This window comes from Triticum aestivum, chromosome 1B, assembly GCF_018294505.1.
Source record: "Triticum aestivum cultivar Chinese Spring chromosome 1B, IWGSC CS RefSeq v2.1, whole genome shotgun sequence".
Taxonomy (NCBI): domain Eukaryota; kingdom Viridiplantae; phylum Streptophyta; class Magnoliopsida; order Poales; family Poaceae; genus Triticum; species Triticum aestivum.
The window spans coordinates 309,572,531-309,600,496 of NC_057795.1; the positions used below are offsets into that span (position 1 = coordinate 309,572,531).

A 27,966-nucleotide genomic window follows, 5' to 3' on the forward strand; every position below is an offset into this window, starting at 1 on the left:
CCCACCGCCGCCCGCTGCCGCGCCTCAATGGTCGCAGTGGTCGGCCCCGGCCCTCGCGGCACCCCCCACGCCACTCGGGTCCGTGCCACCGCAGCTGCCTGCCCCGCCACCGCCCAGCATGGGGCCCGGGTCACCCTCGCGGGGAGGCGTACCGATACAGCAAGTGCGCTTCCCGCCATCGCCGTCCCCAATACCGGCATGGCTGACCGGATCAACGCCGCCACCCGTCTACACGTCAGCTGGAGACCCGCCGGCACCCACTCTGCAGTTCGGTGATCCCTTCGGCTCGGCGGGGCACTCCACGGGCTGCGGCCATACTGGCCGGGCGCCCCAATCCTCGCTGCTTCGCACCTCCGAGCCAGTCGGCCACGACGCTCCGACTCAGACACCGCCGCGGTTTGCCAAACTGGACTTCGCCACTTATGACGGCACGGAGGACCCCCTCAACTGGCTCAACTAGTGCGAGCAGTTCTTTCGTGGGCAGTGCACCCTTGCCTCGGAGCGTACCTGGCTCGCCTCTTACCACCTCCGCGGAGCGGCACAGACCTGGTACTACGCCCTCGAGCAGGACGAGGGCAACATGCCCCCTTGGGAGTGCTTCCACGAGCTCTGCCTCCTTCGTTTTGGGCCACCGATCCGCAGGAGCCGCCTGGCAGAGCTAGGCCGCCTTCCCTTCACCTCCACGGTTCAGGACTTCGCCGATCGTTTCCAGGCCCTCGCATGCCACGCGTCGGGTGTGATGGCACATCAGCGGGCCGATCTCTTCGTCGGTGGACTTCCGGATCACATCCGCGTGGACGTGGAGCTTCGGGGACCCCAGGATCTCCAGACGGCCATGTACTACGCCAGCGCGTTTGAGCGCCGCGCGGTGGCCATCCAACAGGCATCATCGTCCCGAGCCGCCGGGCCACTACTCTGGCCGGATGTTCCCGCGCAGGGTCGGCCTGCTCAGGCTTCTGCGGCACTCCTCGCCGAGACCGCGGCCCGCTCGTTCCGCCGGCTAACCTCAGCTGAGCTACTCGAGCGTCGTCGCCAAGGGTTGTGCTTCAACTACGACGAGCCCTACACGCCCGGCCACATCTACCCGCGACTCTTCTACCTCGAGGTTGCAGACTACATTAAGGAGGACGCCGTCGCCGCCAACCTGGCCGCCCCAGCTGTCGCGAAGGTGTTTGACGCTGGTTGGTCAACTCGAGGAATTCAGCAAGCGCTGTCGGCGTTCTGGGAACGGGGGTACCCAGACTTGCCTGCCTGCGGCCTGCGACGTGGCTCAGGAAGTGGCCCAGTACGTCCCATCTTCATCAACGCATACTCAAGACCCTCGCGAGGGGCCAAGCCTCGCGGGGCGGACGGCAGGAGGCTTCCTCGGGCACGGCCTCGTCAGGCTGGCTCGCGAGGAGGCGGAGAGATCAAGATGGGGTACCTCGCGAGGTGCTCATGACGCAAGCCATGACGACCAAGGCCAGGCGGGCGCCGGCCTGCGCAGAGTCCTTGTTTCCTCTTTGGTGCAAAGGGGGCAAGCGCAGGCAAGAGTATCAAGCAAAGGCAACCATTTCGGTGCAACAAGACCAAGACCAGCAGGACGGCAGAACGGAGGTCATCGTGGAGCCCAAGCCGGCGTCATCGTCACGGTCCTTGGCAGGCAAGGACCAACTTTAGTCAGGATAAATGTACTAGATGTTCCCCTTCAAAATGGCCAATTGTTGGCGCCCTTCCCGCTCAATATTTGGGGAGAGGCCCAGGGCCTCCGCCTATAAATAGGACTAGCCACCCACAGGGTAAGGGCATCGAAAGAACAAGGATAGAAAGATAGAGAGAGAGAGTGAAGCGATTGAACTCCCCCTAGCAGTTCATCGCACCAGCCAAGAACAGACCCTCGCGAGGCTGTTCTTCCCTTGTACTGTTCCTCGTCAGCCCCAGAGGCAATCCACCACACCACAAACTGGAGTAGGGTATTACACCACAATGGTGGCCTGAACCAGTATAAATTTCGTGTCCCTTGAGTTGTTCTTCGTTTAGTTTTAGATCCTGGCGAGGCGGTGAGACATGGGTAGGCAGGAGGTGTGATCTCCGCGTGCACCCCAGAGTTCGAACCTTGAGGGTCTGCCGGCACCCGAAATCCGACATTTGGCGCCAGGTAGGGGTGCGTCGGAATCTGCCTTCCGTCGCCTCGTGGTTCGCCGCCCGTCCCATCCATGTCAGACGCTCGTCGCACCCGCGCCGAGCGCCGGGCCGCTCTCGCCACTCGCGTCGCCCAGACGGCCCCCGTCGGCGGGCGCCCCCGCCGTTCCCCGTCGCCTGCCGTCAACGCCGCCACCGGCCCGACGGGGAACGAGCAGCAAGCGTCGTCCCTGCATCCTTAGGTGCGGCGAGAAGGCCGCACCGCCACCCCGTCGCTGACTCCAGCCGGCTCCCCGTCCTACGCCCGTTGCGCTCCTGCGGACGCGCACGCCGCGCTGCTCCTGGTGCGGGAGCTCCTGCACTACCGTCCCGTCGGCGACCTCTACGACGAGTGGCTCGCCCGCATCACCGAGCTCGTCAGTGCCGCTGGGGGCTCCCCTGCACCATCCCTTTCACTGCACCGCGCCTCGCCCTGCGTGGGCGACGAAGCTCCGGGGGCGCCTCAACCGCCTCCCCTCAAGAAGGCGCCTTGGCCCCAAGGCGCGTGGCCCCTGGGCGGAACCCACTCCGTCCGACGCCGGCACAACAAGAGAAGAGCTGCCAAGAGATCCCTCGTCCCCAAGAGGCCGCCCGTGTGCTCCCCGCACCGGCTCGGCACGAACGCGCTCCTGCTCCAGCGCATCAAGACCCCGCGCTGCACCTGGCGGCAGCGCACAGAGACCCGCAAGATCAAGCTCTCCGTCACCAAAGGGCTCCCACGGCCACTGCAGGCTGCCGTGCCTTCTCCGCCGAGCCGCGCAGCGTGGCGTGGTCAGGCAAGTTCAAGCCAGACCTGCCCCCACGCTACGATGGCACGGCTGACCCTGTTGAGTTCCTCCAGCTCTATGAGCTGGGCATCGAGGCCGCCAACGGGGACGAGAAGGTCATGGCGAACTGGTTCCCCATGGCGCTCAAGGACGGCGCCCGCATCTGGCTCCTGAACCTGGCTCCTGGCACGATATCCTCCTGGGACGAGATGCGCACCCGATTCATCGCCAACTTCCAAGGCACCCGCGACCGGCCCCCGACCATGAGCGACTTGCGCCGCATCAAGCAGCAACCGGGAGAGACCCTGCAGAAGTTCATCCAGCGCTTCAACAGCGCTCGCCTTAAGATCCCCAAGGTGTCTGAGGAGGCCACCATCTCAGCCTTCTCCGACGGCGTACGTGACGTCAAGATGAAGGAGGAGCTCGCGATCCATGAGGACCTATGCACCTCCCTGGAGCTGTTCAACCTGGCGACCAAGTGCGCTAGGGCTGAGGAAGGGCGCCTTCCTTCCTCGAGCTGCCAGCTGCAGACCCAGAAGAGAAGAAGCCCAAGGCCAAGGACGTGAAGCGCAAGGGGGCTGCCGTGCTTGCAGCAGAACCGGACACCAAGCGAGGCAGGGATCAGCCTGAGTCATCCAAGGGCAGCCGGTACTGCGTGTACCACGACCTCCACACCTACAACACCAACGAATGCCAAGAGCTCAGGGCCGTGCGGGACGTGCGTGCCGGCCGACGCCCCGAGCGCAGCGATCGGGGCTATGGCCGAGGAGGAGGAAGAGGTGGAGGACGATGGGAAGACCGTGGCCCTCGCCAAGGGTGGCGTGACGGACCTCGCAAGACCGCTGGCAGGACCAGCCTCGCGAGGGAGGTTGGAGGGACCCACCTCGCGAGGGGGGTTGGAGGGATCAGCCTCGCGAGGATCGCCCACAAGGCAACGCGGGCCTCCCTCCTCTGCCACCGCAGCCGAGGAGGAATGAAGACCATCATCAGGAGGAGGGGGCTGGAGGCTTCCAGGAGCCGCGCGCAATCGCTTGCATCTTGGGCGGCGCTCAAGCCCCGGCCTCTCAGCGCATCTTCAAGCAGTTTGCTCGCGAAGTGAATGCAGTCCTCCCCAAGCTTGAGGCCACACGCCCTCTCAGGTGGTCAGCGTGCATTATCACGTTCAGCTCAGCGGATCAGCTCAAGTGCGCAGCCACAGCCGGAGTCCTCCCGATGCTTTGTTCCCCAATTATCAGCAACGTGCAAGTCACCAGGACCCTCATCGACGGCGGGGCAGTGCTCAATGTCCTATCCGTCGAGACGTTCAACAATCTCCAAGTGCCATACAATCAGCTGCAGCCAACCAAGCATTTCTCAGGAGTCACCGATGGTTCCACGGTTCCGATAGGGCAGGTCCGCCTTCCTGTCACTTTCGGGAAGCGCGACAACTACCGCACCGAGCTCATTGACTTCGACGTGCTCACATTCGCCTGCCGTACAATGCCATCCTCGGGTACCCAGCCCTGGCCAAGTTCATGGCCGTGACCCATCACGGTTACAATGTCCTCAAGATGCCAGGAAGCGGTGGAGTCATCACGGTGCCTTGTGAAGAGAGAGACGCTGTGTGTTCTCTGGAGCGTGCCTTCCAAGCCGCATCGATCGAAGGCCCAGATCACAGGAGCGGGAGGCTTCCCGAGGCTGCCCCTAAGAAGAAGAAGACATCGCCTGGCCTGGCCCCTCGGGAGGCAGGCCCCTCAGGGTCCGCGCCTGTTCAGGGGGCGCCTCCTTCTGTCGCATAGGGAGGCGCGCCCGACGCCCTCCTCGAGCAAGGCTCGGGGGCTCTCTCCTGGAGGGCCATCGACTTTGCTAAGAGCACGAGGGAGGCGCTCGGGCACCACTTGGAAGCGTGCTTCAACGCACGTTTCCCTCAGGAAGGAGCAAGGCAAGGAGGGCCAAACCCTCAGGAATTCGTCAGCGAGATCATTCAGGAGCTGCAGGAGTCAAGAGTCATGAGTGGCAGCCGCCACTTACCCGCCGTAGCTCCCCATCTAGGCGAGGATGGTGGGCTGCGCGTCTGCATCGACATACCAGGACTCAACCGAGCCACCTCTTAGGAGCGCCTCTGGCCCTCACGCGTGGGACGCTGCGAAGGTCCACCCCACAGCTATGTTCGCATGCCTTACGGCCTGCCGAACGCGGCTGCTATGCGTCAGCGCCTCATGAGGAGCATCTTGGAGGCTCACGCGGCCAGGCATTCTGCAGTCCTGGCAGAGATGGAGATGGTCTGCGAGGAGCCGCCAGCGCCTCCGGAGCCTCCCGAGGCCCCCGGGCCTGGGGGCTCGTGAAGATCGTCTCTCGCAAGCGCACGCCGTCTGCTACTTCAGCATCCCTTCATCTTCAACATTATCAGGTGACATCCTTCGAGTTTCATTTTCAGCTGGGAGCGCCCCCCAGGGCTGCATCATTCCCAGGCCGCGTGGGTCCATCCCTGCGGCATGTATCCCTTTGATTCATGTCTTTTAGCTTACTTTATTGGGGCGCCCCTCGGGCTGCATTATCCCCAAGCCACCCGGGCCAGACCCAGTGGCATGTATTCTTCTCGCGTTTATTCGAGTCGTGCGTTTGACCCATCATGATCGTTATTTGATGCCTGTCCACGGCACCTTTCTTCCTTCATGTCGGCCGCTTGCGCGTTAAAGGGGGGGGGTACCTGAGCATCGCGACTCATGGGCTCTTACTGGCTCTCCAGCCCTCACCCTCTGGCCTTGTCCACGGCATCGCGACCTGCCATACCAGCGACGGCTGAGCCCGCTCGAGGGCCGGGACCCGAGGACGTAGAGCGCCGGCATCTAACCAAATCTGCAGGAACACATTACAAGTAAAGGCCTAGAGCCAGGCGCAACCCGCCTTGAGGTAGGGCCCCGTGAGTCCCGCGCTGGCTCACGGGTGCCCAGATACACCTCGTCAGGCCCTACCGTGCCAACCACGTGTCAGGGCGGGGCTGTACACGCCCCGGGGGCTCCTCCCGGAGGGGAGCCCCCTCCCACGCACCAGTGGAAGCACCATGCTCTGCGCTGGCTGACGACACTGCTGAGGAGCGGCTATGCCCGTACACATAGGGAAGCGCTATGCTCCGCGCTGGTGATAAACAACTGAGGGTGGCCCCCGGCCGCATCAACCTCAGGGAGCCCAGAGCTCAATGTCCGGCCCCATCGTAACGCCTTCCCTCGGGAGCGCCGCGCGAGGGGGCTGGGCACGGGGGCTACGCTTGGGTCACGCCAGGCGCACGCCACCCAGCCAGGCCCCTCGGGCCTGGTTCGTGGCACGCCTCTCCCCGAGCGGAGCGAAGGTACGAAGGCCGTTTGAACATCAAGGGGGACTCCTGAGCATCGCGACTCAGGAGCGTAACTGGTCACGTAGCCCCTCACCCCTTAGTTCCGAAAGGCTAACGGCGGCTGAGGTATGCGCGGGGCCGGGCTCTGCCGACGTAGAACGGTAAATTCACCCATACATGTCACTTCCCTACTTGTTGTTCGTGCGTCAAGGGGGACTCCTGAGCATCGCGACTTAGGAGCCTAACTTGTCACGTAGCCCCTCACTCCTTGGTCCCGTCCTGGTTTCCGGTCGGGGCTAACGGCGGCTGAGGTATGCGCGGGGCCGGGCTCTGCCGACGTAGAACACAAGCAAGTAGGAAGGAAAAGCGCAAATCTCAAGGAATTCAAAAGCAAATATTACAGTCCATAGAGTGCTTTGACAATGCCAAACACAAGTTTAAACGCCTCCACGAGGCATGATGCATGTTGCAGGAGCTAAAAGCAAGACGGGAGCCGCGAAGGAGTCACTTTCTGGCGGTGCCATCGCTGGTGATGGAGCTGCGCTGGGCGGCTTCGCCTCGTGGAGCCTCAGGATCGGCAGCGCCTTGCTTCTGGCGGTGCCATCGCTGGTGATGGAGCTGCGCTGGGCGGCTTCGCCTCGTGGAGCCTCAGGATCGGCAGCGCCTTGCTTGGGCTTGGTGCTGAAGGCCCGGAACTTCGCCAGCAGAGCCTCCGCTCGACCCTTCACGGCCTCAGCAGCGACGGCGGCAAGCTCGCCGCTCACAGGCTCCAGCAGGCTGTCAAGGTCAATACTGGGGTCACGGAGGTAGACATGGGTGAAGACGCGTGTCAGCGCTGCAGCGCCTCGGCCTCAGCCTTGGGGCCAAGGCCAAGGGCGACATCTTCGAGGGCGCGGACCAGGAAGGGAAGCAGCTTGGCGGGGCCGTTCTCGGCGCCAGCTAGCGGGCTTTCCAGGCCGCTGTCATAAAGCGGCTTCAACAAAGTGCGAGCCTTCTCCTCCAGCTTCGCGAAGGCCACACGGTCCTCGGCCAGAACCCGCGCCTTGCCGTCCAGCTCGATCCTCTTCGCCTCCAACGCCTGCTCCAGCGCACTTAAGCGGCCATGGCGCTCGTCAAGCTTGGCATCCCGGTCCTTGGCGGCCGCCTCACGAGCCTTCATGTCTTCCTCCTTCTCCTGACGGACACGGGCTTCCTTGGCGAGCTGGTCGTGCAGGCCTTGCAGCTCGCTCTCCAGTACCTTGTAGCGATCCTGGACATCCGCAACCTCACCCAAGGCGGCGTCGCGAGCGGCCTTGGCCTCAAGGATGGCCTGCTTCTCCTTGTCGCAGGCCGTCGCGGCCTGAGCCAGCGCCGCCCGAACTGAAGCATCAGAGCAAACCCAGCCGGAGGCCAGCTCCAGGCGCCCGGCCACCAAGCGAGGGTCGGCGCCCAGAAGATCTTTTCGCAGCCGGTCCAGCTCAGCAGCAGCACGATCCAGGACAGTAGAAGGAGTCGAAGAGATGGCAGTTGGCGGAGTAGGGGGAGAAGACGGCAGCGTAATCACAACATCATGAGTCGGGACCTCCTGTGCCCCGACAACTGAGGCAGTGGCGCCAGGCAAGGACACCTCGGGAGTCGCTTGGGCCATGGGGGCTGAGCTCGCCCCAGCTAGCACTGCCAGGCCTCGCGAGGATGACCTGGGCAGGAGAGGCCCGCGTCTTGCCACCCCCTTCTCCCGCGGATGGAGGTGCTGCCCCGGACGAAGCCTCAGGAGCCCCCTTCAGCTTTTTCGCCGCAGGCGCCGACCTAGCCAAGGAACATGGGCGTCAAGCCTCAACAACGAAGCAAGAAGCAAAACGAGAATCAAACACTTACTGGTCATCGCTCGTAGACTCAAGCAACCTCCGGCCGAACTTGAAGCCCGAGAGCCGGGTGCTGGGATCAACCTCAAGAGGCTCGGGAGCAGGAGGCGCGTCTGCAGATCGCCTCGGAGCCGGAGCAGACCCGCGGGGAACCAGCCCCGTCCTGTCCTTCTTCGGGATCAAGGGCGAGCTCCCGCCACCTCGCTCGTCGCCATCCTCGTCATCATCCGGCATGAGGCGAAGAACACGGGACCTGTGCCAAGGGAGGGGCGCTCTAGACTCCCCGTCGGTCGCCTCAGAATTGGGCTCCTCTTCCTGCTCCTCTTCTTCCTCCTCTCCGCTGGAGTCGCCGGAGGATACATTCACCGTCGCCAGGGCTGCCGGGTCCTCAGGAACCTCCGCGGGCACAGGCCCGTCCCCGTGGAAAGCGGACATGGAGTTTACCACCTGCTCCCAATCTTTCTGAAGGAACAGGGGCACAGGAGCACCCTCCAGTCTCGCCACGTCACCCCCAACCAAGGATTGGAGGACCGCGGCCAGATCTTCGTCGGCCAGGACTTCGAGGTTCGGGCGAAGGGCGGCATCGGCCCCCCCGAGCCTCCACAGCGGAAGCGAGTATTCCCGGAGCGGGGCCACCCGGTGCTCCAGGAACTCCCTCAGGAGCGACGCCCCGGTCAGTTTCGCCGTTGCCATGTTGTCCGGCCACAGGTCCGCGTCCATCCTCTTCAGCACTGGCTTCACGCGGGGATCAACGAGCTCCGCGCGGGACCAAGCGTCAACAGACTTGGGCTGCCCCATGGGCAGAATCAGCCGGGAGTGGATGCGCCCAGCATCCACCATGACCCACTTGCTCCTGAAGCCCTCAATCCTCTTCCCGGGCTTTGAGATGGCATTGGAGCTGCCATACGCGACGAAGCTCGCGCACGCGGTGATGTGGCCGCGAGAGACCCGGAGGTAAAAGTAATGGCGCAGCAAGGCCACCGAGGGCCTTACCCCAACATGAGCCTCGCAGTAGTAGGCGAAAATCACCAGGAGAAGAACAGAGTTGGGATGGAGGTGTAGAGCTTGCAGGTTGTAATGGTGGAGAACAGAAAGGAAGAACTCGGAAAAGGGGGGCACCAGACCGGCGGCGATGGCGCTCACAAAGAGCGGGTAGAAGGTGCTTCCCCTGCCCTCAGGAAGGGCGGAGCCAACCTTTAGTGCGGCCGCCCCGTCGTTGCCTTGCGCCGCCATCATCTGGCGCGTCCGAGCAAGGTTCTTCTCCGACACGTTTGGAGGATCCAGAGCGGGCGAGTACCATGCTCCGGCTGGGGTCTGGCGACGCGCCATGCCTTGCTAGGACGCGGGGTTGGAGTAGATCTGGGGATTTCGGAAGCAAGAAGGATAGGAGCAAGAAAGAGGATCTGGGCAGAGAAGGAGAAGGCAAAGAAGGTAAGCCTAGACGGGTACCGCTCTCTTATCAATTTGTGCAGTTGCTGAGGTGTCGTGGGGAGCCAGGAAGCCCACATCGACCGCCACGCGGCGCCCAAGGCCGCAGGCTATTGGGGCCCGCGGCGCTTCGCACTTGCCCCTTCGCTTCTCTGCTAAGCCAAGTCCGAGCGCGCCTTGGGCCTTGGGCCCGGTGGCTACTGTCGTTGTTCTGGGAACGGGGGTACCCAGACTTGCCTGCCTGCGGCCTGCGGCGTGGCTCAGGGAATGGCCCAGTACGGCCCATCTTCATCAACGCATACTCAAGACCCTCGCGAGGGGCCAAGCCTCGCGGGGCGCACGACAGGAGGCTTCCTCGGGCACGGCCTCGTCAGGCTGGCTCGCGAAGAGGCGGAGAGATCAAGGCGGGGTACCTCGCGAGGTGCTCATGATGCAAGCCATGACGACCAAGGCCAGGCGGGCGCCGGCCTGCGCAGAGTCCTTGTTTCCTCTTTGGTGCAAAAGGGGGCAAGCGCAGGCAAGAGTATCAAGCAAAGACAACCATTTCGGTGCAACAAGACCAAGACCAGCAGGACGGCAGAACGGAGGTCATCGTGGAGCCCAAGCTGGCGTCATCGTCAGGGTCCTTGGCAGGCGAGGACCAACTTTAGTCAGGATAAGTGTACTAGATGTTCCCCTTCAAAATGGCCAATTATTGGCGCCCTTCCCGCTCAATATTTGGGGAGAGGCCCAGGGCCTCCGCCTATAAATAGGACTAGCCACCCACAGGGTAAGGGCATCGAAAGAATAAGGATAGATAGATAGATAGATAGATAGAGAGAGAGAGAGAGAGAGAGAGAGAGAGAGTGAAGCGATTGAACTCCTCCTAGCAGTTCATCGCACCAGCCAAGAACAGACCCTCGCGAGGTTGTTCTTCCCTTATACTGTTCCTCGTCAGCCCCAGAGGCAATCCACCACACCACAAACTGGAGTAGGGTATTACACCACAATGGTGGCCTGAACCAGTATAAATCTCGTGTCCCTTGAGTTGTTCTTCGTGTAGTTTTAGATCCTGGCGAGGCGGTGAGACATGGGTAGGCAGGAGGTGTGATCTCCGCGTGCACCCCAGAGTTTGAACCTTGAGGGTCTGTCGGAACCCGAAATCCGACAAGCGCTTCCCCACCTTACAGCTCGAGGACGAGCTGTTTGTGCAGGCCGGGAGAAGTGTTATGACCGGCATATTAGGGACTTAGCCCAGTGGGTTGTGGCCCAAGTTATCTTATCGTTATTAGGGGCTTAGCCCAATTATATTATTGTTATTAGGATCGTTTGCTTAGGAGTCAAGTAAACCTCTCTATATAAGGAGAGGAGATGTATCAATCTAATCAAGCAAGAAGCAATCATTATTTGCTCGGCTTCCCGAAGGGAGCCGAGAGACCTAACCCTAGCCGCCTCCTGCCAACGCCGCCGCCTCTTCCCTCGCGCACGACGGCGCCCAGCCGCCGGCGTCCGCGAGATCGCCCATGTCCAGCCCCCTCCTTCCCCTACAACCTCCGGCCTAGACCCGGTAGAACCCTAGCTCCTACCAGTGTCAATGTACAATTACATTTTTGCCCCTTACATCAAGGTACTCCCTATCATTGGAAGTTTGCACTCCGTAATACTGACTATGAATTAATCTCACCTGTTAGATTAGAAAAAAAATAGACCGCCCTTACTAATTTTTGGGTACTGTATAAGAAATTGAAAACTGACTGACAAAAAGTATAACTAATATAGTTCGACAAAAAGGCAGCCTATAAGACCATGTACAATGCGCTTGGACAAGTGCTTAGAAAAACAAACCAATTTTTCCTTAAACGCCAGTGCTTAGTTCTGGAGCAGAGGTGCCTAAATAAGCACCTGCGCTCTGCAAATAAGCACAAGTGCTTAAAAAACAGTTTGTTTTCCTAAGCCCTTCTATTAGCACTTAGCGTTGTACACAAAGGTGCTGGAGGACCCATCCATAGACTAAACCACCATCCATGCGTGTTAACTGGCTACTCGCTCCAGTTGGGTGCATGGTACCATAAAGGCTCCCTGTGCTCTGGCTGCTGAATCAAAGACTGCGTATGGAGCCAATGCGTACATGAGTGTATAACCTGCGTAGGGGAAGAAATCCTTTTTTGGTCAAAAACCACATCATTCCTGCATAGCTAAGAGCTCAACACACCACCACCAGGATATGGGAATAAAACCCATGTATTCTAGGGTGGCAGTTCTTCTATTTATTCACGCTAGCACATACTATTACTAAGATTTGCTCAATCTGATATAGTTATTAATTTATTATACACTGTTCATAGGGTTAGACAATTTCCTTCTGAGACTAAGGATCCATTTCTGTATGTACTCCCTCCGTAAAGAAATGTAAGAGCGTTTAGATAAGTAGTGATCTAAACGCTCTTATATTTCTTTACGGTGGGAGTATTTGAGTTGCACTTATACTGATGGAGATAGAAGTTGATGGCCTCTGCACCCCTTCAGCTTAGACAAATGGGTTTCAGTTGGCCCTCCTGTGTTTCTTGAAGCTACTGTGGAAAATAAGTAGAAAGTGTTACTCTGGTTGGTGATCTGGACTAAACAGTACAATAAACTCTGTTGTCCAACCATTTGGTATGCTTTAGAAAACAATAATACATCTTTGCTGCTTGATCAAGAAAAGACGCCAAACCTTGATACAAGCATGTCAGGATCGGAGCTCTGATGTACTGAATTTAAGCACTACTTAACAGAATTTAGGGCGATTCAGAGACGGAAATCTAGGGTTCTTGCTTGCGAAATGGGGAAAGTTGATACAGCACGCCACCGGCGGCTAGGGTAGCTACCCAATACAATTCTACATGTCCCAAACAGAGAGGGAATGGAGGCTTTATAGCCATTACACGAGAGAAAAAGAAGAACAGAAAGCTAGCGAAGCACATGGCTTGTCGGAAAAGCTACAGGACCACGCCACCGCCGTTGGATCGACCATCAACGCCTGGAGATCGTTTCAGCTGGCGAACCGGTACGGAGGAAGGAGAGCCGCTAGATTGATGATCGACGACCCAGTTTACTTCTGGCACACTGGAAACAGGGGATGATCAAGGCTGGGCCTGACAATACCCCCCAGTTGAGCTCGTGCTTGCCCTCAAGCACGAAAGGAAGGGAAAACCTTCTGGATGAACGCCGAATCCTCCCACGTTGCTTCTTCCACTGGCAAATTCACCCACTTCACCAACCACCTGACCACGGGGATACTGATTTTGCCCTGAGGACGAGGAATGAGTTTCCTTTCCAATATTGCTTCTGGTTCCACTTTAATCACACCATCAGGACCAACAAGCGGAAGATGACGAGAGGGCACCACAGCAGGGCCAATATGTTTCTTCAACTGACTGACATGAAAGGTGTTATGCAGCATACAACCCTCCGGCAGCAACAGCTTGTAGGCATGATTACCAATTCGCTCCAACACTCGAAACGGGCCATAAAACTTAGAATGAAGCTTCAGATGCCTATGCAAACTCAAGGAAGTGTGCCTTGGTTGCAGCTTAAGATAAACCATGTCTCCCTCAGAGAACTCCCTTTCCTTCCTCTTCTTATCAGCATAATATTTCATCCTCTCTTGTGCTTTAAGGAGATTGTTTTTAATTATCTCCAAAGCCACTTCTCTGTTCTGAAGCAAGTTGTCAGTATCTTCACAAATAGAATCTGGCAGGGCTGATTCTGCCACCATTGGGGGAGGAAAGCCATAGAGGGCCTGGAAGGGTGTCATTTGCAAAGCAGTGTGGAATGAGGTGTTATACCACCACTCAGCTAAAGCTAGCCAACTATGCCATTTCCTTGGTTGCTGAAAACACATGCATCTCAGATAATTTTCAAGACACTGGTTCACTCTTTCAATCTGGCCATTAGATTGTGGATGATAACTAGTGCTCATGTGTAGCTTGATCTTCAATGATTTGAATAGCTGCTGCCACAAGTGACTAGTGAAGATCATGTCCCTGTCAGTTACTATAACCAAGGGCATGCCATGCAATTTAAAGACATTATCAGAGAAAGCTCTAGCCACTGTTTGCACTGTTATAGGGTGTTGCATAGCTACAAAATGAGAATATTTTGTAAACCTATCCACCACCACCAGAATCAAATTCTTGCCCTCAGAAGTGGGCAATCCTTCCACAAAATCCATGCTTATATGGGCCCAAGCAAAGTCAGGCACAGGTAGAGGCTCTATGAGGCCTGGGTAGGGTGAGTGTTCTGCTTTGTTCAACTGACATACAGGGCAAGCTTTAACAAAAGCAATAACATCCTGTTTCATTCCCTGCCAGTGAAATACCAATTTCACTCTGTGGTATGTAGCTCTCTCACCTGAATGACCACCCAATTCAGAATTGTGAAAGGTCTTGAGGATATCCTGCCTCAAAGATGTGGTTGTGCCCACCACCACTTTGTTGTTAAATCTCAAAATGCCATTTTTGTAAGAGTAACCAGTAGTGCCAGGAGCAGCTACAGTGCACTCAGCAATCAGTTCTTTCACTCTGCTATCCTGCCTGTAGCTCTTTACCACTTCTTGCACCCAAGTAGGAGTAACAGAACTAGCAGTGAGAGCAGATATCATATATTTTACTCGTGAAAGAGCATCTGCCACTTTGTTCTCTTTTCCCTTCTTATATTCCACAGTGAAATTGTATCCTAACAACTTCAACAGTAATTTGTGCTGAATCCCTTAAGTTATCTTCTGTTCCTGAATGTATTTCAGACTTTCTTGATCAGTTCTAATGACCAGGGAAGTTGCCAAGAAATAGTGCCTCCACTTCTTCACTGCTTCAATTATGGCAAGGGCCTCTTTATCATAAGTGGACATAGCAGCAGCCTTGGGACCAATACTCTTGCTAAAGAAAGAAATGGGCCTCCCTTCCTGCATTAACACAACACCTAAACCATAGCCACAAGCATCAGCTTCCAGTATGAAGGGCTTAGTAAAATCAGGCAGTGCTAAGACATGAGCACTAGTCAGTTTCTGTTTCAAGGTGAGGAAGGCCTCTGTTTGCTTATCTGTCCAAAAAAAAGCATCTTTCTTCAAGCAATCAAAGAGAGGCCTACAAATTATGCCATATCCTTGAATGAACCTCCTATAATAGCCACTTAAACCCAAAAAACTTCTTAGTTCAGTGACAGTAGTGGGAGTGGGCCACTCCTGAATAGCTTTGATTTTAGAAGGGTCAGTAGACACTCCCTCTGAGCTGATTATGTGGCCCAAATACTCAACTTCCTGCTGCCCAAAAGAACACTTCTCCATTCTAGCATACAACTTGTTAGCTTGCAGAATATCAAATACCTGTGCCAAGTGAACCTTGTGCTCTTCCAAAGAGAAACTGAACACTAATATATCATCAAAGAAGACCACTACAAACTTCAACAGACCAAACAACAAATTCATCAATGCCTGAAAGGAGGGAGGTCCATTAGTAAGTCCAAAGGACATTACTAAATACTCAAACAAGCCCATATGAGTGGAAAATGCTGTTTTGTGAATATCCTCCTCAGCCATTCTGATCTGGTGATAACCATTTCTCAGATCAATTTTAGAGAAATACTTGGCTCCTTTTAGCTGATCCAACAGATCCTCAATTACTGGTATGGGGTATTTATTTTTCACAGTAATTGCATTCAGTTTCCTATAATCAGTGCACAGTCTCCAGGTCCCATCTTTTTTCTTGACCAACAACACTGGAGAAGAAAATGGACTTGTGCTAGGCCTTATTATGCCCTTTTTTAACAGCTCTAATATAATTTTCTCCAGGATCTCCTTCTGATGATGAGGGACTCTATAAGGCCTCTGATTAACCACTTTAGCTCCCTCCATCAATGGAATTCTATGGTCACAAGATCTGCTAGGTGGCAGTCCCTGAGGTTCCTGGAATACCTTCTCATAATCCTCCAATAAGGGCAATAATTCTGATGGAATTTCCTGAGCTGCAGCCACTACTTCACATCCAGAAGAAGTAAACAGAAAGAACCCACAAACAGCTTGTTCCAGTAACTTATCAGGACTTTCAGTACTTTCTGATAGACCAGTCAGTGGTATAGTTTCATCCACAAAAGAAATCAACTGGCCATTCTGTGCTAATATTCTCATTTCCATTTTTATGAAATCCATTTGAATGGGGCTGTACTTTTTCAACCAATCCACCCCTAATATCATATCATATCCTTTTAGTTTTAGTACCCTAAAAGCATCAGAAAACTTGTGGCCCTGAATTTCATACTGGCAGTCCTTAACTGAAAATTCACTCCACAATACTCCTCCACTAGCAACCACCACTTATATTTTGGGATTAGGAGTAGGTGCAACAGGCAACTTAGCAGCCATCTCAGGAGAAACAAATGTAGAAGTGCTCCCACTGTCCACTAGAGCAGTAGCAATTGTGTTGCCCACTTTCACTGTTAAAATAAAAGTGTTTTTAGCAGCTCCAATGCCCATGGCAGCATGCATTGACACTTGCAGCACTGTTTCCTCAGACAGGGGCTCAGAATTTTCCAAATCAGGATCATCAAAATCTGTCACATAAATTGTTTCAGCATTGTCACTGCCCTGAGCCTGCAGTGCCTGAATTTGTGCTTTCTGACTCATCTTACAGACCTGCCTATGGCCAGGCACCCATGGTTCTCTACACTTATAGCATACCTGGTTTTGCTTAGCCTGTTGAATCACAGTGTTTCTATTAGGAATAGTACATGTGAGTACTTGCTTGGGCTGCTCAAATAGGACCTGTCTTTTTGGTTGAGGAACATATGGCCTGGTCTGCACAACCACATTTGGGGACTGAGATTTTTCCATTCTCCTAGCATTTCCATTCTCCTAGCATACCAAACTGCAGTTTGCATGACCTTGGGCTTGAAACATTCCACATGGCTCTTAATATAGGTGCTCAACCCTGACACAAAACTAGCAACATAATAATCATCTGGGATTGCAGGATTTTCCCTTCTCATAACATTCATTAACTGCTCAAATTGCTCCACATAAGCCGAGACTGTAGTTGTTTGCTGAACTGCATGGAAAGAACTCACAATATCACAAGCTGAGTCCACTGAAAATCTGTCAGACAGATATGAGCAAAACTTATGCCATGGGACATTACTAGAGGCATATCCAGTTCCCCTCCACCACTGCACTGCAGGGCCCTTGAGGTAAGAAATAGCCACTTCAGTTCTATGCTCAATTGTTGTTCGGGCTGCAGCAAAGTATTGCTCAAGGTTCTGAATCCAGGATTCAGGGTCCTGTCCCTCAAACTCAGAATTGTTCAATTTAGCTGGCTTGACAGTAAGGGTATTTCTTCTTCCATCTTGAAAGTTCTGTCCTCTTCTATAAACCGGATCAGCAATCTCGTCTTCTGGTGTCTCATCAAGCTGCACAACATTATTTGGCGCTGTGTCCTTTGCCTGACCATAGTTGGGGTGCCTATATGGTGCTTTGGGTGTACCATCTAGATGCAGTTCTTTGCCCGCATGGTCTCTCGGAGTTGCAGTACCAATCGGCAAGGCAGCCCCTTTTTCGGGCATAGCTACGGAAGGAGGAGTAGGGATAGGAAGTTGCTTGGGTCGACCTGGGGCTATTTTCGGTGAATTCATCTGGTCATGCTTTAACTGAACGGTGCCCTGCCCTTCCACACCATCATCTTGTGCCTGCTCCGGTTCCAACAGCAGACGTCTAAAATTTTCTTGGATCTTGTCGAAGTTCTTCTGCATCGTGGCGAAATTTCTGTTAACCGTTGCTTGAAACTGCTGGAAATCCTTGCGATCCTCTTCCCGCTCGTGCTGCAACGCTTTGATGTCCAACTCGAGCTGCAACTCAGCTGTGGAGCCTGAATCAGCAGGGTCCGTCATGTTCACTCCGTCAGAGATCACCACCATATAGGGTTGGGAGGGTGGGATGAACCTGTCGCCGTCGCCAACACCGCCACCAACGCCCGCCTCCAACGGTACACGGTCAAATCCAGGAGCTGGAATTTTACCACCGGAGAATTACTCTCAGGCAACCAGGCCGTTCTCTGACTGTACCCGAACGTCGCCACTCCGGCCGCCTCCAGCTGCCTCCGCCGCCAGATCGGAGCTCGAAGAGGGATTTTACAGCCAAGCAAACCTCTACGCTGCCCCAATCATCCACCGCCACCGAGGAAAGACTGGCCTCTGATACCAATTGTCAGGATCGGAGCTCTGATGTACCGAATTTAAGCACTAGTTAACAGAATTTAGGGCGATTCAGAGACGGAAATCTAGGGTTCTTGCTTGCGAAATGGGGAAAGTTGATACAGCACGCCACCGGCGGCTAGGGTAGCTACCCAATACAATTCTACATGTCCCAAACAGAGAGGGAATGGAGGCTTTATAGCCATTACACGAGAGAAAAAGAAGAACAGAAAGCTGGCGAAGCACATGGCTTGTCGGAAAAGCTACAGGACCACGCCACCGCCGTTGGATCGACCATCAATGCCTGGAGATCGTTTCAGCTGGCGAACCGGTACGGAGGAAGGAGAGCCGCTAGATTGACGATCGACGACCCAGTTTACTTCTGGCACACTGGAAACAGGGGATGATCAAGGCTGGGACTGACAAAGCAGCTCAATCAAGCAAGGTTATCGTAATCTAACATGATACCGGGTGGAGCCTTAACCAATTCTCTCTCAAACTTTCACCTCAATATAGTTCCAGAGTAAACAATTTAGTTACTGTGCTAATGATCTATAGTATTATTGAGAGTTTGTATTATTCCTCAAGATTATCTTTATTTTTCTTCAGGTGCTCTTATGAGTCTGAGAGGACCAATGGCTTTTCTTGATGGTCCTCTGCAAAAGTCTCGTTCGGGTGCTATGCAATTGTGCTTCAATTGTCGAGACGTCGCAATGGTGTGCCTGTACCCTGCCCGCATCACATCTTCAAGCAGCACCTTAGCCGTGGTTCGGTCCTGCGGCGATGTCCCTGGAGGTGAATGAATCGCCATGCTTTATTCTTTCGGCCTCAGAAAGACGATGTATTTTGCCTAAAATTTAACTTTTAGAAAGTATTTTGTCTAAAAGTCTGGATGCATGTAGTTACGGCAGCAGTAGGGTGTATTTTATCGTCTGTTTCTTGATGAAGTGGTGATGACAGTGGCCAACGCTGCCATGCTGCCAATGCTGCCAATGCTGCCATGCTGGCGCGCTTTTCTTTTCTTGTGAGGGGAAGTTGCTTGCGTTAATTTATCCAAGGGCCGCACTAAGAGTAAAGCACTTTGTCCGCTTTTCATCTGTTTCGGTCGCCAGGCAGACGTGTGCGTCCGCTTTTTAATTAGGGTCGAGTACACTGATTTGGGTCGGCAAGTGTGCTCAACGAGTGGCATACCTATTTTTGGCCCGCGTAGCTGAAATAAATTTAGAAAAACTTTAATTAAACATAAGTGGCCGGTCAACATTGGTCAAAGTCCTCTTAAACAGTAATTAAACATAAAAGACCCAGCCCGCATGCTCTCCTAGTCATCTGCCTTGCCCTTGCCGTGGTCGTCGTAGCCGGTGAGGTTGATGAAGACGGGGGGCGGCCCAGCCTAGTCGAACGTGGCTTCATAGGCCACCAAGGTTGCCTCTTCTGGCGTCTGCTGCGGCGGCAGCATTGCGGTGAGGCGGGCACGCTCCTCCTCGCGCTTCCTTTGCATGTGCCGCTCGCCGTCGGCGCGCTATTTCGCTAGCACGCTGCCTCCAATGCTCGAGGTACGCGGCCTCCTACGCCGGCGTCGCGCCGAGCTAAACAAGAGGGGGGGGGGGAGCTGACCCACTCCCGCAGCTGGCCGGTCCAGACGTATCGGTCGGTCGACTCGGGCTTAGGCGTCAGCGGGTGAGCGGCGGTGGCACCACGCAGTCGCCGACCGCAGAGAGGGCGACGGCCTTCGCCAGCCTCGCCTGGTAGTCTGCCTCCTCCGCTTCTGCCTCCAGTCGCTCCTCCTCGATGGAGGTCTCCAAGGTCGCCGCCAGCGCCGCCTGGTAGGCAGCCTCCTCCTCCCTGCTCCTCCGGCTTGACAACTGGGGGAGGCGGGGGGTTGGCGTGGTGGTGCTGCACACCGAGTCGCCTTTGCTCCTCGACGTGCACCCACTGTGACCGCGTCACCGCCGGCACCGGGATCCGCTGCGGATTGAGATGCCAGTCATGCGGCAGTGTCATGTCGGGGTACGACAGCGGCTGCTTGAACTCCCAGGGCCACCACGCTTGGTGCACCGGGATGTGCAGCCGCTGCCTGCGGCAGCGGAGGAGGAAGAGCACGAAAGGAGGAAGCGTTGGGGGTGAACTTCCGCTTGCTCTTGCGGGAGCCACTGAAGAACCCCATGGCTAGGGTTTGGTTGTCGCTGGCAAGGAAGCCCCCACCCCACCCCCGCACGCGTGGATTAAAAAAGGAGGGTCTCCCGACGCTTCCAATGGCTGACGCATGGGTCCGGTATCGATGCCCGCTGTTAATATGACCGTGTTCGGTCGTTGGCTGGAGCCACGTGGGACCGTGGCGGACACCGAGAGGACGCGTGGCGTGTTCGCTTCATGTCCGCGCCGACGCATTTCGGGCCCAAATTTGAGCCCGAAATGGGTCGGCGCAGACATGAAACAGACGCATTTTGAGGTCGGGTCCGTGTGTTCGGCCGGCATTTTGATCCACGGCGACCCAAATGGACGTGGGCGAACGAAATGGGTCGCCCGATTGGAGTTGCTCTAAGGGGCGGCGCTTCCCTCCTGGCAACAGCAATGACAAACAATGTAAAACAAAACATGACAACTTTTTCTAAATTCAATTTTTCATAAATATTTATCTCTTAAAACATTGACCTGATTGGCGTTCCACTTTCATTGTTGGTTTCCTTGCGATGAGATCTTTGAAACCATGTCCACGTGCTTCAACAACTTGTTTTACTTATACTTGCAAGATTACTTGTCACTTAGTTGCCACATAAAACATCACTTGGTTGTCTGTCTCTCAATACATGTCGTCCTCGTTTTCCTAGAATAAATTTTGACCATTAATTGCACCCCAAACATATTAAGTATATCTCATAAAAAATATACCGTGCAAGGTATAGTTTTTGTGACATATAACCCACATTTTGTTCATCAAGCAGAAGATCAAACTTGAACCTCGAAATAAGTGCACGCTATATCCGGTCAAAACCTTGAAATAAGCGTGCACATGTAAGTACGGACGGAGAGAGTAAACCAACGTAAAACTTGCTTCGTGGGTGCTCAGAAATTTCTTTTACTCTGCATATAAAATTTGTCCGGAGTCAAATTTCGTAAAGTTTGGCCAATTTTATAGAAAAATATATCAACATTTACAATAAAAAATCAATATTATTGGATGCGTCATGAAGATAGCAGCAAAGTTTTCTCTCAGTTAAGAACCAAGGTTTAAACGAACCAGTAGAAGCTTCTAGGCTACCAAGATAAGCAACATTTGCACACCAACAAAATAAAATACTTGCACCCGACGTGGCAATGGGGTTGCCAATCACCTTGTCCTTGCTAGTTACAAGGTTAAAAGCAAATAGATAGATAGATAATTGTATAGTAAAATGACAAATAATAATAAGAGTAAATGAAGAGGCAATTTTATAGAAGAAAGTATTGATGGAGAATGGACTAGGGGAACCATAGGTTCGCTAGGGTTATGTCTCTCAAAAGCAGGTAATTGACACTATAACAAATTACAGTTCGGCAGTTGACAAGAATAGCAATCTTTATGACAATGATCATTCATAGCATAATCGCATATAGGAATTGCGTCTATGATAAGTAGGTCGTTAATCCAACAACATCTACTACTAATTTAACACCCCAAGACCACTATCCAGCATGCAGCTCAAGATATTAAGTTTACAAGAAATAGAGTATTGAAATAAGTAAGATGGCATAATATAGAGTATTGAAATAAGTAAGATGGCATAATATAGATAGAAAGAATCTAGCAATAAGATAAATCCTTGTCGTTTTATCCTTAGTGGCAACAATACAAATACGTGTCTTGTCCCCATTCGGTCACTCAGATATAAAACACCGCTAGACTGAACCCACTACTATGCAACATTACCTTTGAAGAACTACTCATCAATCTTGGCCAGAGAAGACAAATAGATCGGAAAGCATACATAACTATTTAATTATACACCAAGGAAACTTCAAAAGATTCCATAATATTCAATGAACAATATGATCATAAACTCACAAGTCATCATGTTCCAACAAACACGCCAAAGAATTTCATATTGATCCCAATCAGGCAAGGAAGAAGGGGAAGATGGTATTGAAGATCCAAAATGAAAGAGAGAACCATCTAGCTACTACTATGGACCCGTAAGTCCTAATGAAACTACTCACACATCATCATGGAGGCAGCAAAGTTGATGGAGAGCCTCCTGGCAATGGCTTCCCCCTCTGGCAAAACTCCGGAGCAGGGCTTCAAATGGGACCTCTTCAGAATAGAGGATTGTGACGGCGATAAAATTCTTATGAAGAAACGAAAGATGGTTTTTGTATTTATAGGGATTTATAGCGGTGGAATCAGGTCAAGGTGGTAACCGAGGGCCCCACATGGATAGGGGGGTGCGACCACCACCTAGCTGCGCCACATGTCCATGTGACTGCCTGGTAGCCCCTCTCGACGTCTCCTGAATCTTCCAGTGTTTCTTGTTGCCGCAAAAATCGTTTTAAATCGGCAACGCATTTTGACATCCATAGATATTGATTTTCCACGAAACAAAAAACAAACAGAAAACAGGAACTGACACTATGCACTAAATTAATAGTTAGTCCATAAAAATAATATAAAATGATACAAAAAGTATATAAAAATAATAATATAATATCATTAAACAATCAAAAATCATATATATGTTTGAGACGTATCACTACGCGTGGAAGGGAGGAATCCCCTAGGGATCCTTTCCCAACCTTTTGCGGTCGGGACAAGGGGTTGCCCTCCCAGGTCACGACCACTTGGCCGCCTATAAATAGAGGAGTGACAACCCATCCATGGACACGGTTCTAGTGGCTTCCCCCCCACCTCTGCAATATTTCTCTCCAAGCCAGAAGGGTGCTCCACCTCTCGTCCTTTGTCTGCTCTCCGTCCTAGATAGTGAAGCATGTTGAACCCTTGATACGATACTGTCGATATAGCAGAGGGATTGTGCTTTCGGTGCTTGACAAGCGGATCACTCTGAGGGAGAAAAAATCTCACAGTTGAGAGGTAATATCTAGCTGCGGAAATATGCATGTCATCACCAATGTTTTCTTCCTTGTTGCATTTGTCAGTGCGATTGATCTACCCCTTGCATATTCGTAGTGATGTTGGGCGTATACATTAGTGCGATAATTCTTTTATTTTATACTGTCTCCCCCAACAGCATCCCCGCACCCACCTCAAATGTAGTATTGAGCCGTTGCAGCCTCTAAGTTGGACCCTGCGTTGACGCCCCCAAGCATAGAGAAAAATTCTATGGTGTATAAAGGCTTCAACCCTCCTTCAAGGTGGAGCACACCTTGATCCCACCATGCTTTAAAAATCTAGTGTAATGTTCTTTTTCCTCATATATGCACCTCCCTTTCCTCGTCCATTCTCTCTCTTTCCTATCCCCTTCCCTCATTTAATTGTTTATTTAGTTGGTGGAGGCCTCTAAGGTTAGAGGCAACCCAAGTCTAGAGGCAATCAGACTGAAGTCTGCGGTGTACTCCCTCTGTTCCAAAATAGATGACCCAACTTTATACTAACTTTAGTACAAAGTTGGATCATCTATTTTGGAACGGAGGGAGTATGATACAACAACAACAACAACAAAGCCTTTAGTCCCAAACAAGTTGGGGTAGGATAGAGGTGAAACCCATAAGATCTCGCAACCAACTCATGGCTCTGGCACATGGATAGCAAGCTTCCACGCACCCCTGTCCATAGCTAGCTCTTTGTCGATACCCCAATCCTTTAGGTCTCTCTTAACGGACTCCTTCCATGTCAAAATCGGTCGACCCCGCCCTCTCTTGACATTCTCCGCATGCTTTAGCCGTCCGCTATGCACTGGAGCTTCTGGAGGTCTGCGCTGAATATGCCCAAACCATCTCAGACGATGTTGGACAAGCTTCTCCTCAATTGGTGCTACCCCAACTCTATCTCGTATATCATCATTCCGGACTCGATCCTTCCTCGTGTGGCCACACATCCATCTCAACATACGCATCTCCGCCACACCTAACTGTTGAACATGTCGCCTTTTAGTCGGCCAACACTCTGCGCCATACAACATTGCAGGTCGAACCGCCGTCCTGTAGAACTTGCCTTTTAGCTTTTGTGGCACTCTCTTGTCACAGAGAATGCCAGAAGCTTGGCGCCACTTCATCCATCCTGCTTTGATTCGATGGTTCACATCTTCATCAATACCCCCATCCTCCTGCAACATTGACCCTAAATACCGAAAGGTGTCCTTCCGAGGTACCACCTGGCCATCAAGGCTAACCTCCTCCTCCTCACACCTAGTAGTACTGAAACCGCACATCATGTACTCGGTTTTAGTTCTACTAAGCCTAAACCCTTTCGATTCCAAGGTTTGTCTCCATAACTCTAACTTCCTATTTACCCCTGTCCGACTATCGTCAACTAGCACCACATCATCCGCAAAGAGCATACACCATGGGATATCTCCTTGTATATCCCTTGTGACCTCATCCATCACCAATGCAAAAAGATAAGGGCTCAAAGCTGACCCCTGATGCAGCCCTATCTTAATCGGGAAGTCATCGGTGTCGACATCACTTGTTCGAACACTTGTCACAACATTATCGTACATGTCCTTGATGAGGGTAATGTACTTTGCTGGAACTTTGTGTTTCTCCAAGGCCCACCACATGACATTCCGCGGTATCTTATCATAGGCCTTCTCCAAGTCAATGAACACCATATGCAAGTCCTTCTTTTGCTCCCTATATCTCTCCATAAGTTGTCGTACCAAGAAAATGGCTTCCATGGTCGACCTCCCAGGCATGAAACCAAACTGATTTCTGGTCACGCTTGTCATTCTTCTTAAGCGGTGCTCAATGACTCTCTCCCATAGCTTAATTGTATGGCTCATCAGCTTAATTCCACGGTAATTAGTACAACTCTGAACGGAGGAAGTATGATGCAAACAAAAAATTCGTATAGAGTGTTTGGCTGCAACGGTGAATGGAATGGGAGTTTAGTAGGGGATTAGGCATGGGAAGTTGATTTTTAATCCTAGTCCCATGTTTTGTGTGTGGTGGAAATTGGTAAAGGAAGTTTGAGAGGAAGTAGCATCCAAAGTGAATTAACATTGAGAGGGCACAGGAGAGATACGTGGGAATTGGCCTCCTTAATTCCATTTCCCCATTTTCTCAAAAAAAATCAATTTCCCCATCTCTCCTCGGATCTCTAGCCCCTCAACCAAACAATCACTACTAGGGAAAACCTTATGCATAGAAACTTACAGTAGCGCTGGGTAAAAAGGGGCGCTACTGCTAATTAGGAGTAGCGCGTGCAACAAACAGGCGCTACTGCTACCAGCTTAGCAGTAGCGCGGCTCGGTAGAACCATGCTACTACTAAAATTGGCCGACCGTTTCCGCCACGCTAGGTGATAACCCACAAGTGTGGGGGATCAATTGTAGCCTCTTTCGAGAAGTAAGAGTGTCGAACCCAACGAGGAGCTAAAGGTAGAACAAATATTCCCTCAAGTTCTATCGACCACCGATACAACTCTATGCACGCTTAACATTCGCTTTACCTAGAACAAGTATGAAACTAGAAGTACTTTGTAGGTGTTGTTGGATAGGTTTGCAAGATAATAAAGAGCAAGCAAAAGAAAAAGTAGGGGCTGTTTAGATAAAGAAGCAATAAAGTAAATATAGTGAGTGTGGAAAAGTGGTGGTAGGAGTTGTGAAATTGTCCCTAAGCAATTGATTACTTTACTAGACCGATAGCAAGTTTTATGTGGGAGAGGCATAAGCTAACATACTTTCTCTTCTTGGATCATATGCACTTATGATTGGAACTCTAGCAAGCATCTGCAACTACTAAAGATCATTAAGGTAAAACCCAACCATAGCATTAAAGCATCAAGTCCCCTTTATCCCATACGCCACAACCTCCCTTACTCGGGTTTATACTTCTGTCACTCAAGCAACCCACTATAAGCGAATCATGAACACATTGCAACACCCTACAGCGGGAATCCCTCACGCTTGCGCGACACGGAGGGCACAATAGGACAGCAACATAACCACAAGCAAATTAAACCAATCATAGCAATTCATCAATCACCGGTAGGACAACGAAAATCTACTCAGACATCATAGGATGGCAACACATCATTGGATAATAATATGAAGCATAAAACACCATGTTCAAGTAGAGGGTACAACGGGTTGCGGGAGAGTGGACCGCTGAATATAGATGGGGGAAGGTGATGGAGATGTTGGTGAAGATGATAGAGGTGTTGGTGTAGATCGTGGTGATGATGATGGCCCCCGGCGGCGTTCCGGCGCCACCGGAAGCAAGGGGGAGAGAGCCCCCCTTCTTCTTATTCTTCCTTGACCTTCTCCCTAGATGGGAGAAGGGTTTCCCCTCTGGTCCTTGGCTCCCATGGTGTTGGAGGGGTGAGAGCCCCTCCGAGATTGGATCTGTCTCTCTATCTCTCTCTGTTTCTGCGCGCCCTGATTCTGCCCTGGCACCGTTTCTTTTATATCCGGAGTTCCATAACTTCGATTGGACTGAAACCTTCGCCACGATTTTTTCTTCGAAAATTAGCTTTCTTGCGCCAAAAGAGTAGCACCAACCGCCTTACAAGGGGCCCACGAGGGTCAGGGGCGCGCCAAGTAGGGGCAGGCACGCCCCCTGCCTCGTGGCCACCTCGGGCACCGTCTCGCGTTGATTCTTCCTCCCATATTTTCCAAATATTCCAAAAATATGATCCGTCCGTTTTTATCCCATTTGGACTCCGTTTGATATGGGGTTTCTGTGAATATGTTAGTCCCAAAAATAATATAAAAAGTTGCCAAAAGTATATGGTAGTTGTAGAATATTGGCATGGAACAATCAAAAATTACAGATACGACGGAGACGTATCAGCATCCCCAAGCTTAATTCCTGCTCGTCCTCGAGTAGGTAAATGATAAAAAAGATAATTTTTGATGTGGAATGCTACCTAGCATAATCTTGATCATATGTCTAATCATGGCATGAATATTAAGACACGAGTGATTCAAAGCAATAGTCTATCATTTGACATAAGAACAATAATACTTCGAGCGTACTAATAAAGCAATTATGTCTTTTCAAAACAACATGGCCAAAGAAAGTTATCCCTACAAAATCATATAGTCTGGCTATGCTCCATCTTCATCACACAAAATATTCAAATCATGCACAACACCGATGACAAGCCAAGCAATTGTTTCATACTTTTGACGTTCTCAAACCTTTTCAACTTTCACGCAATACATGAGCGTGAGCCATGGATATAGCACTATAGGTGGAATAGAGTATGATGGTGGAGGTTGTGTGGAGAAGACAAAAAGGGAGAAAGTCTCACATCAACGCGGCTAATCAACAGGCTATGGAGATGCCCATCAATTGATGTCAATGCGAGGAGTAGGGATTGCCATGCAACGGATGCACTAGAGCTATAAGTGTATGAAAGCTCAAACTGAAACTAAGTGGGTGTGCATCCAACTTGCTTGCTCATGAAGACCTCGGGCATTTGAGGAAGCCCATCATCGGAATATACAAGCCAAGTTCTATAATGAAAATTCCCACTAGTATATGAAAGTGAAAGCATAGGAGACTCTCTCTATGAAGAACATGGTGCTACTTTAAAGCACAAGTGCGGTAAAAGGATAGTAGCATTGCCCCTTCTCTCTTTTTCTCTCATTTTTTTATTTTCTCTTTTTTGGTTGGCTTCTTTGGCCCCCTTTTTTATTTGGGCTTCTTTGGCTTTTTTTTCATTAAGTCCGGAGTCTCATCCTGACTTGTGGGGGAATCATAGTCTCCATCATCCTTTCCTCACTGGGGCAATGCTCTAATAATGATGATCATCACACTTCTATTTACTTACAACTGAATATTACAACTCGATACTAGAACAAAGATATGACTCTATATGAATGCCTCCGGCGGTGTACCGGGATGTGCAATGATCTTGCGTAGCAATGACATCAAAAAACGGACAAGCCATGAAAACATCATGCTAGCTATCTTACGATCATGCAAAGCAATATGACAATGAATGCTCAAGTCATGTATATTATGATGATGGAAGTTGCATGCCAATATATCTCGGAATGACTATGGAAATGCCATGATAGGTAGGTATGGTGGCTATTTTGAGGAAGATATAAGGAGGCTTATGTGTGATAGAGCGTATCGTATCACGGGGTTTGGATGCACC

At 52.1% G+C, this 27,966-nt stretch overlaps 1 protein-coding gene across 2 annotated transcripts in view; it reads left to right on the forward strand.

Annotated features, from left to right (window-relative positions):
• The window catches only part of LOC123121239 (pentatricopeptide repeat-containing protein At1g08610), a 23,580-nt gene extending 4,799 nt beyond the window's left edge, over positions 1 to 18,781 (forward strand). The window contains exon 3 of one of the 2 annotated variants that reach the window (XM_044541145.1): positions 18,315 to 18,781. The gene's annotated coding sequence lies outside the window, so the exon portion shown is untranslated. Of the gene's footprint in view, positions 1 to 15,315; positions 15,534 to 18,314 lie in introns of those variants that run through there. The other variant, XM_044541155.1, reaches the window with a different exon arrangement.
• Positions 18,782 to 27,966: the final 9,185 nt, after the last annotated feature.